We start from the raw sequence: 7,587 nt of genomic DNA on the forward strand, positions 1-7,587 counted from the left end.
GGAAGGAAGGAAGGAAGGAAGGAAGGAAGGAAGGAAGGAAGGAAGGACACATATACATTTTAACAAAAGAGATAAAACACAACAAAGATTATTCACTAGATGTTATTCTTCTATTATAATTCCATAAGCACTTTCCATATAGAAAAGGGAGTCAAGAAGCAAAAATTAGAACACATAAAAATATAAGTGTTTTAAAAATATATTTATGGTTTAATTTTTAGGAAGTCAATTTATTTAATATAACTAAGCAGATTTATACTTGTAGTTAATGAACATAAGCTAAATTTGAAAAGTTGTATCAAACAAAAAAAAGCCCTTAAAATAAATAATTATTAATAAACATAAATGTCCATTCTCAATTGTAGCCATAATTAGAACTTACAGTGGCTATTTCACAACTTTAGAATAATTATTATTTCAGTTATCCATATTTTGGGAGAGTTTGAAACATGGTAATGGGTTCCTGGAATAGAATATGAAATGTGGCTTAATGTTCAAATCATTCAGTAGTGCTGCAGAAGCAATTCACAAACGGGAAAGGGAGGCATGGATCTAACCAATGATTCAATGTTTATTTTGCTCTATACAATTTATAATTTCAAGATAAAATAAACACTGTGTAAGTGGTTGTCACTGAAAAAGTAAGCTATGCATTCCAATTATATGATAGAACAAAAGTAAAATGAAAGTCAACAACAAACACCAGCAAAACCATGACTTTTTGCATCTTATTCCCTGCCCCATAAAAATGATTTGAGTTGGAGTCTATAGGTCTACATGGTACAGAGACTTCTAAATCAATTCTAGAGATTATGGGAAAATATAAACAGAAGTGCCAATTTTAGAACATTGATTTTTCTATGTCTGTGGAAAGACCCAGAGTGGGTGTCTAGGGGCTGAAAAATTGTTGGAAAGATTTCTTTGGCATGTTTTCCCTTATTTCAACACTTAGGAGAGTAGTAACCAGAGTTAAGTCAAATTCCATCTTTTGCACCACTACACCACATAACTGTCACCATACCAACAATCAAAGACACTCTCTTTGAATAGGATAGATTTGAAAGCATGCAGAATTCTATGTTTTTCTGAAGTACTATTTAATCTATAAGAAGGACATTGAAGAATGACTTTGATTCCATTCAAAATTATATAGTTGATATCATTAATATAAAATTTAAAACATCCATTTGGAGCATATAAAATATATATAGAATCAGTACTGTATTTCCAATGAGTGTTAATCTAATGAGCAAGCCAGGAAAATGCTATTACATGTGTTTGGATGGATTTCTATTGCTAAAAGCCTATTTTACCTTCCTCAGAGCTAATAGAAGCAGAATTATCCATCATGAATAGCAATTAAACTTTGATTTTCTATGTGGGTGAAGTCAATATACTAAAGAAATTCAATGGCTTCAACTATGCTTTTGCAATTTTAATTATTTTATGCTTGAAATTTCTAGAAAATTTTCCACAGTGTCTAATACATCACAACAGAGAACTTAATCTCACTGGATTATAATTAGATTCCAAAGGGTAAATTAAATGAATATATGCATTCTTGTTTATATATAAAACCTTCAAAGGAAAAATGATATTCATGAAAAAAATTTTAAATTGAATACTGTAACCTTGATTCAGACTTTGCATTTTAAAATATCACCTTATAAACGAGTGAAATCTTTATATATATTTTTGTAAGCACATAGCATGTACTTCAGGTTTTACAAGACATAAACATTTAATGAGCATCCAACACGTAACAAATTATCTTCTAGAAATACACCAATAATGTACAAAAGGACATTTTTATTTGTTTGCTTGAGAGTAGACTTGTAACAAAATAAAAACAGTGTTTAAACATTCCAGGTATAATATAAGAATTTACAAGATATAGAATTAGTGCAAAGGAAAGAGTGCTTAGTGTTCTCTGGCAAAGACATTCACTTACTTGAATTAAACATCATATCAACTTAACCACATTCTTCATTGGTTGCATGGCTGCCCTCATTCTCGTCTAAGACCGGAAGAAGGTCTCCACGGCCGCCATCTTAGCCAGGATTAAAAGAACTGGAGATGGAAGCTTCAATAGTGACTGAGTTTGGGGTCCCTCAGGCTCCTTTTTCAAAAACCAGCCAGACAGAAGTTTAAAGTCTGTTTATTAACAATTGAATAATGCCACCAGGATGCTAAAGATGATGATGTTAACCCATTCCAGTACAGTGTTCTTTCAAAATGCAAAATTATTGAAAGCCAAAACAACAACAACAACAAAACTGTTAGGTGAATGTTAAAATCAGAATGTGCTTGTTTGACAAGCAAAAAGACTTTCCAGAAATATCCAAAGGCAAAGAAAAACATGCATGAACCAAACATGGCAATTAGTATCTATTTGGAGAAGTTAGATTGTGGAAATGGTGAATTATAAAAAAAAAAAAAAACTTGCATAAAATATTCAGGAACTTATGTCATTTTTAAAGTATATAATGATATTAAACAGGGAAGTATTGGTAGAAGGGACAGTACATTTTATAGATGATTAGTTTTAGAGTCAGTTAACCAGTGATATGACTGAAATATAATAAAACATTTTACTGAAGTGTATTTTATAGATTATGTTAAATCTATTCAGATCATATAGATAGCATAGAGAATACTGAATAAACTTGAAATTTATTAGAGAGATACAACTAAAAAGACACCACCTCAACTGCACCTAAACCCAGGCCCTAGCAGGTACTATTGTTTACATCTCTAAAATATAATTTGTCTGGTTCCAATAATCTTTGTACCATTACAACTTTAGTCTAAGTTATAATCATTTCTTGCCTTGAATTATTCCCCAGGTATTTGACTGTAGCTCTCTGGCCTCTTCTGAACCTTACTTCTCTTCTAATAAAGTACTTTTTACAAAACACATGTAATCATTGACTTAAGACTGTGAATCATTGAAAAGCAATCTTCTAAATATGGCCATGAAATCCCTCTGGAGTCTGACTCCTGCCTATCCCTCAAACTCATCATCACATTGCTTGTTCCACTCCAGCCATGATAGCATTCTTTCTCTTTTCAACACTATTCTCCACCCACTTCACTACAGGATCTTTGTACATGCTCTTTTTTTTTTTCAGACAGTCTTGCTCTGTTGGCCACGCTAGAGTGCAGCAGCACAATCTCAGCTCACTGCAACCTCTGTCTCATGGACTCAAGCAATTCTCTTGCCTCAGCCTCCCAAGTAGCTGGGATTACAGGCGTGTGCCACCATGCTCAGCTAATTTTTTGTATTTTTTAGTAGGGACGGGGTTTCAACCATGTTGGTCAGGCTGGTCTCGAGCTCCTGACCTCAGTTAATCTGTCCTCCTCGGCCACCCAAAGTACTGGGATTACAGGCATGAGCCACCACGCCTGGCCCATGCTGTTCAATGTTATCAGTCATTGTTAATTACTAGTCAAATGTTATTTATTCTTCAGCTGTTAATAGAAACATGACTTATTTAAGGAAGAACTGCTGATGTTGCTAGCTATATACTCCTATTTCAGTCACAGAATTGGTTCTTCTCCTTTGTACCATGTCACCTCTGAAATTTCATGTGTTAATAGTTGTTTAATTCACATTTTTCTTTCTCACTATTATGAAAGGATATGGAAGAAATTGTTACGCTTTTGCTGACCAGCAAAACCTCATACTTGACATATAATAAGCACATATTAATTACTGTTAAAGAAATGAAACTTTTGAGGCTATATTACAGAAGTTAGATTTTGATAGAGCAAAATGTTTCTTTAAAAAAATGAATGGTAAAAGTGTTTGAGCTGAAAAGTTAACTGATAAAAGATGCACTTTAAGACAATCTGAAATCAATATGGAAAGTTGCTTGAAGTATAAGAAACCAAAGATCCAGAAAATAGCAAAGACAGGGAACAAAGAGAGGTTAAATTAAGAGGATGGCAGCTGAAAAACTGCAGTGACCACACAAAAGATTTACTTTTTAATTGGGAAGGCACAGATAAAGATATTCGGCATGAAAGAAGGAACATGCAATGTTGTATATCTTATAAATAAATATATATCTTATAAATAAAATTAATGAACATGATTAATGTTGGAATTAGTATGTTGGAAAATAAATTTAAATTCTAGATAAGTATAACTTTACCAAGACAGAATCAAAAAAAAAATAAATTTTCTTTGTTTAATAATAATTCATGTTATTAGTAAATATCTCCCCACAAGGAAATACTTGAGATTGGCCTTGACTGAGGATCTCCTTAGAAGGAGGCCTCCATGGAGGCATTTGAGCTAGATAAGTAGATCTATGTAAAAGGGAAAGATTGTGGCCAACTTTAGCCTAGACATGGGTTGGGTGGAGGTTGTGGGCTTAAACTTTGACGGTAACTCCCTTCAGACTCTGCGTTGCACTGACTCTGTGCACACCAAGCTGTGGAGGGCAGTTTTCTTCATCAAGACTTTCATGGAAAGCTTTTATAATGAACTTTGGCAGGGCCTCAAAGATCACACACAAGATTTTGGCTTGGAGCCAGATTCCTCCCTTTTCCTATGTTTAATTTTAAATAATTTTTAATGTAATTTTTATCTTATAAATTTTATTTCTCATCTCAATTCTATTTGCATTTAAAGATAGTTTTCATATTTACTTAACTTTTTAAAACATATGTGATAGACTCAATTTATATTTCCTGCTAATTCCAAAGTATGTGTTAGTTCAACATTATTTGTATTTCATTGTTTTTTATCTTCGTAATGAATCAAATTTTAGAGCTTTTTTCATGCCTGGGCATTCTGCTCATTGATACATAATAATTACATTTATTTATGGGTTACATGTGATATTTTGATACATGCACACAACCAGTAATGATCAAATCAGAGTGATTGGGATATCCATTGGCTCAAACATTTATTATTTTTGCGTGTTTAGAACATTCCAAATCTTCACGTGTAGCTACTTTGAAATATATAATAAATTATTGATAACTATTCTTACCCTACGGTGCTATGAACACTGAAACTTATTCCTTCTAACTGTATTTTTGTACCCTTTAACCATCATCTCTTCATTGCCCCTTCCCATAAACTTTGCAGCCTCTGGTACTGACTATTCTACCCTCTACTTCCATGAGATCTGTTTTTTTTAGCTCCCATAGATGAATGAAAAAATGCGATTTTTGTCTTTCTGTGTCTGGTTTATTTCACTTAACATAACGTCCTCCAGGATCATCCATGTTGCTTAAAATGACAGTATTTCATTTTTTTTTTTATGGTGGAATAACATTCCATTGTGTATATATACTACATTTCCTTTCCATTCTTGGTGTATATACACCACATTTTCAATTCATCCATTGATGGATATCTGAGGCTGATTGCATATCTTGGCTATTATGAATAGTACTGTGATAAACACTGGATGTGCAGGTATCTTTTCACATAGAGATTTCCTTTCTTTTGGATATAAATTCAGCAGTGGGATTGCTGGATCATATGGAAGTTCTATTTTTTGTTTCTTTTTTTGGGAACGTGATGCCTGATAATTATTAATTGGTTGCCAACTATTGTCTTATCTTTTCTGGAGATATTTTTTTATTTATTTCTATAAATATTTTGAGTTTACTTTGGGACATAGTTACACGATTTGAAAACAGGCTGTTTCTTTTAAGTCTTACTTTTAAGGTTTGTTAAGCTGAACTGAATCAATTCTCAGTCTAAGGATCCCGCATTCGTGAGGCATGACCCTTGTGTGTTCTGCACCCAACACTTTGTAAATCATGCATTCTTTAGAGAATCTAATGATTACAGGCACTGTAACCTCAAATATGTTGGATGGTTCTTTTCTCCTACACATACCAATCATTACTCATCTCAGTAATTGAGGTGCACCCTCTGCAGATCCTCGAAGTTCTCTGTTTGCATTATGTCAGTATTTTCTTCTGTGAACTACAGGCTCTTTGGGTCCCAAATCTCCTAAATTTAGAGTGCACCAGGCTTCATCTGTTTTTCTCATTTTTTTCTGCATCCTGGAAAATTCCTCATAGCAAAAAGTTAGAGCACTCGTAAGGATTAACTTATTTGGTTTCTATCTTTAACATCAAAATTGTTTGATTCCCTATATTTTATTCTTTAAGGTTAGAAGAGTGTATATCTTGTTTCTGTCATTTCATCTGTCAGAAGTAGAATATTTTTCTTATAGGAACATACTAAATAACTCCTGATTATTTCTGGCAAATAGGCCTAACATATGATTTCTAATTATGTCAGTGTGACACACTGGATAATATCACTGTGAAAACATTGCTAATAAGCTTTAACGTCTCTGAAAATTTCCAAAGACTATATACAGAGAGCCATAAAATGATTTTGGTTCTTGATCCTATTCAACCATTAGTGTATTTTGCTATGAGGCAGAAGTTTACAAATCTGAGAACTGCAAAGCAGGTTCATCCTGGGGGCTTATTTTGTTTGGTGAAAGATTTTGTATTATTTACATTGAATTGTAATGTCCTGAGACAGGTTATGTGCACTCTAATTTGTGATCAGCTCCAACTCAGCTGTAGCATCATATTACCTGCCTGAAGATTGAAGGCATTACAAATTGTAAACATTTCCCCTAAAACAATAGTGTTCTACATTTTTCCTTGTCCAGGGGTTGTCTCCAATTTTGAAATACTGGAAAATTCACTACTACATGAACATGCATGTGCACAGCACAGCACTAGTGAGTTTCAATAATATTTTCTTGTACATTTGGGAAAATCTTAATACACCAGATGAATGATGGAGGTTTCTTAATGTTCATATGATCAATGTCTAATGAAAACATCACATTCATTTTTCGTTACCCTGATTATCAAGACCAACTTTTCCAGTTGTCTTTCACGCACAGGGCCAATAAAATGAACTTCATATATTTAACCAACCCTATTTTAATTTTCTGAGATTCTCTGTTGCAATATATTTGATGTTCTAGATATGACATACTATTTACCTGAGATAAGCCATTTTTATTAGAAAAAAGAAATGCACTGATTTTGAATAACTATTGGAACAAGATGAATCCCAGAGTCTAGAAAGGCTACTAACACTTTAAGGGATGAATAATCACTGAATTTCTAATTAGAAACTATTTTATAAAAAAGAAAAAGAGGATGTTACAGTATGTGGATATATAGATTATTTTATAGTACATGCACACATTTCTATCTATAATAGAAAGGTAGCTGTATATATTACTATAATTGAAATGAGTTCATCACTTTTTAAAAAGTTTTCTGGAAAGGTTTTATGGATCATACTTTTGTTTCTTGTAAAAAGGTTTTATGGATCAGTTCAGTTCAGTCTAAAGTAGTGTTTTAAAATGAACTCATCTCTTAAGTTAATTGCTCTAAGCCAACCAATACAAGATGAGCCTGAAGTGTCTTGTGTCAAAAAGAAAAAAGTGCACACACACACACACACAAACCAAGCAAACACATACACTCATGTAATGGGAGTCTGTCACAAGGACACAGGTGACAATCCTAATACCTCCAATGGCCAAAGCTAAAACAACTTCAGCAACAAAATTTTTA

The sequence above is a fragment of the Piliocolobus tephrosceles genome, chromosome 4 (genome assembly GCF_002776525.5).
Source record: "Piliocolobus tephrosceles isolate RC106 chromosome 4, ASM277652v3, whole genome shotgun sequence".
Classification (NCBI taxonomy): Eukaryota; Metazoa; Chordata; class Mammalia; order Primates; family Cercopithecidae; genus Piliocolobus; species Piliocolobus tephrosceles.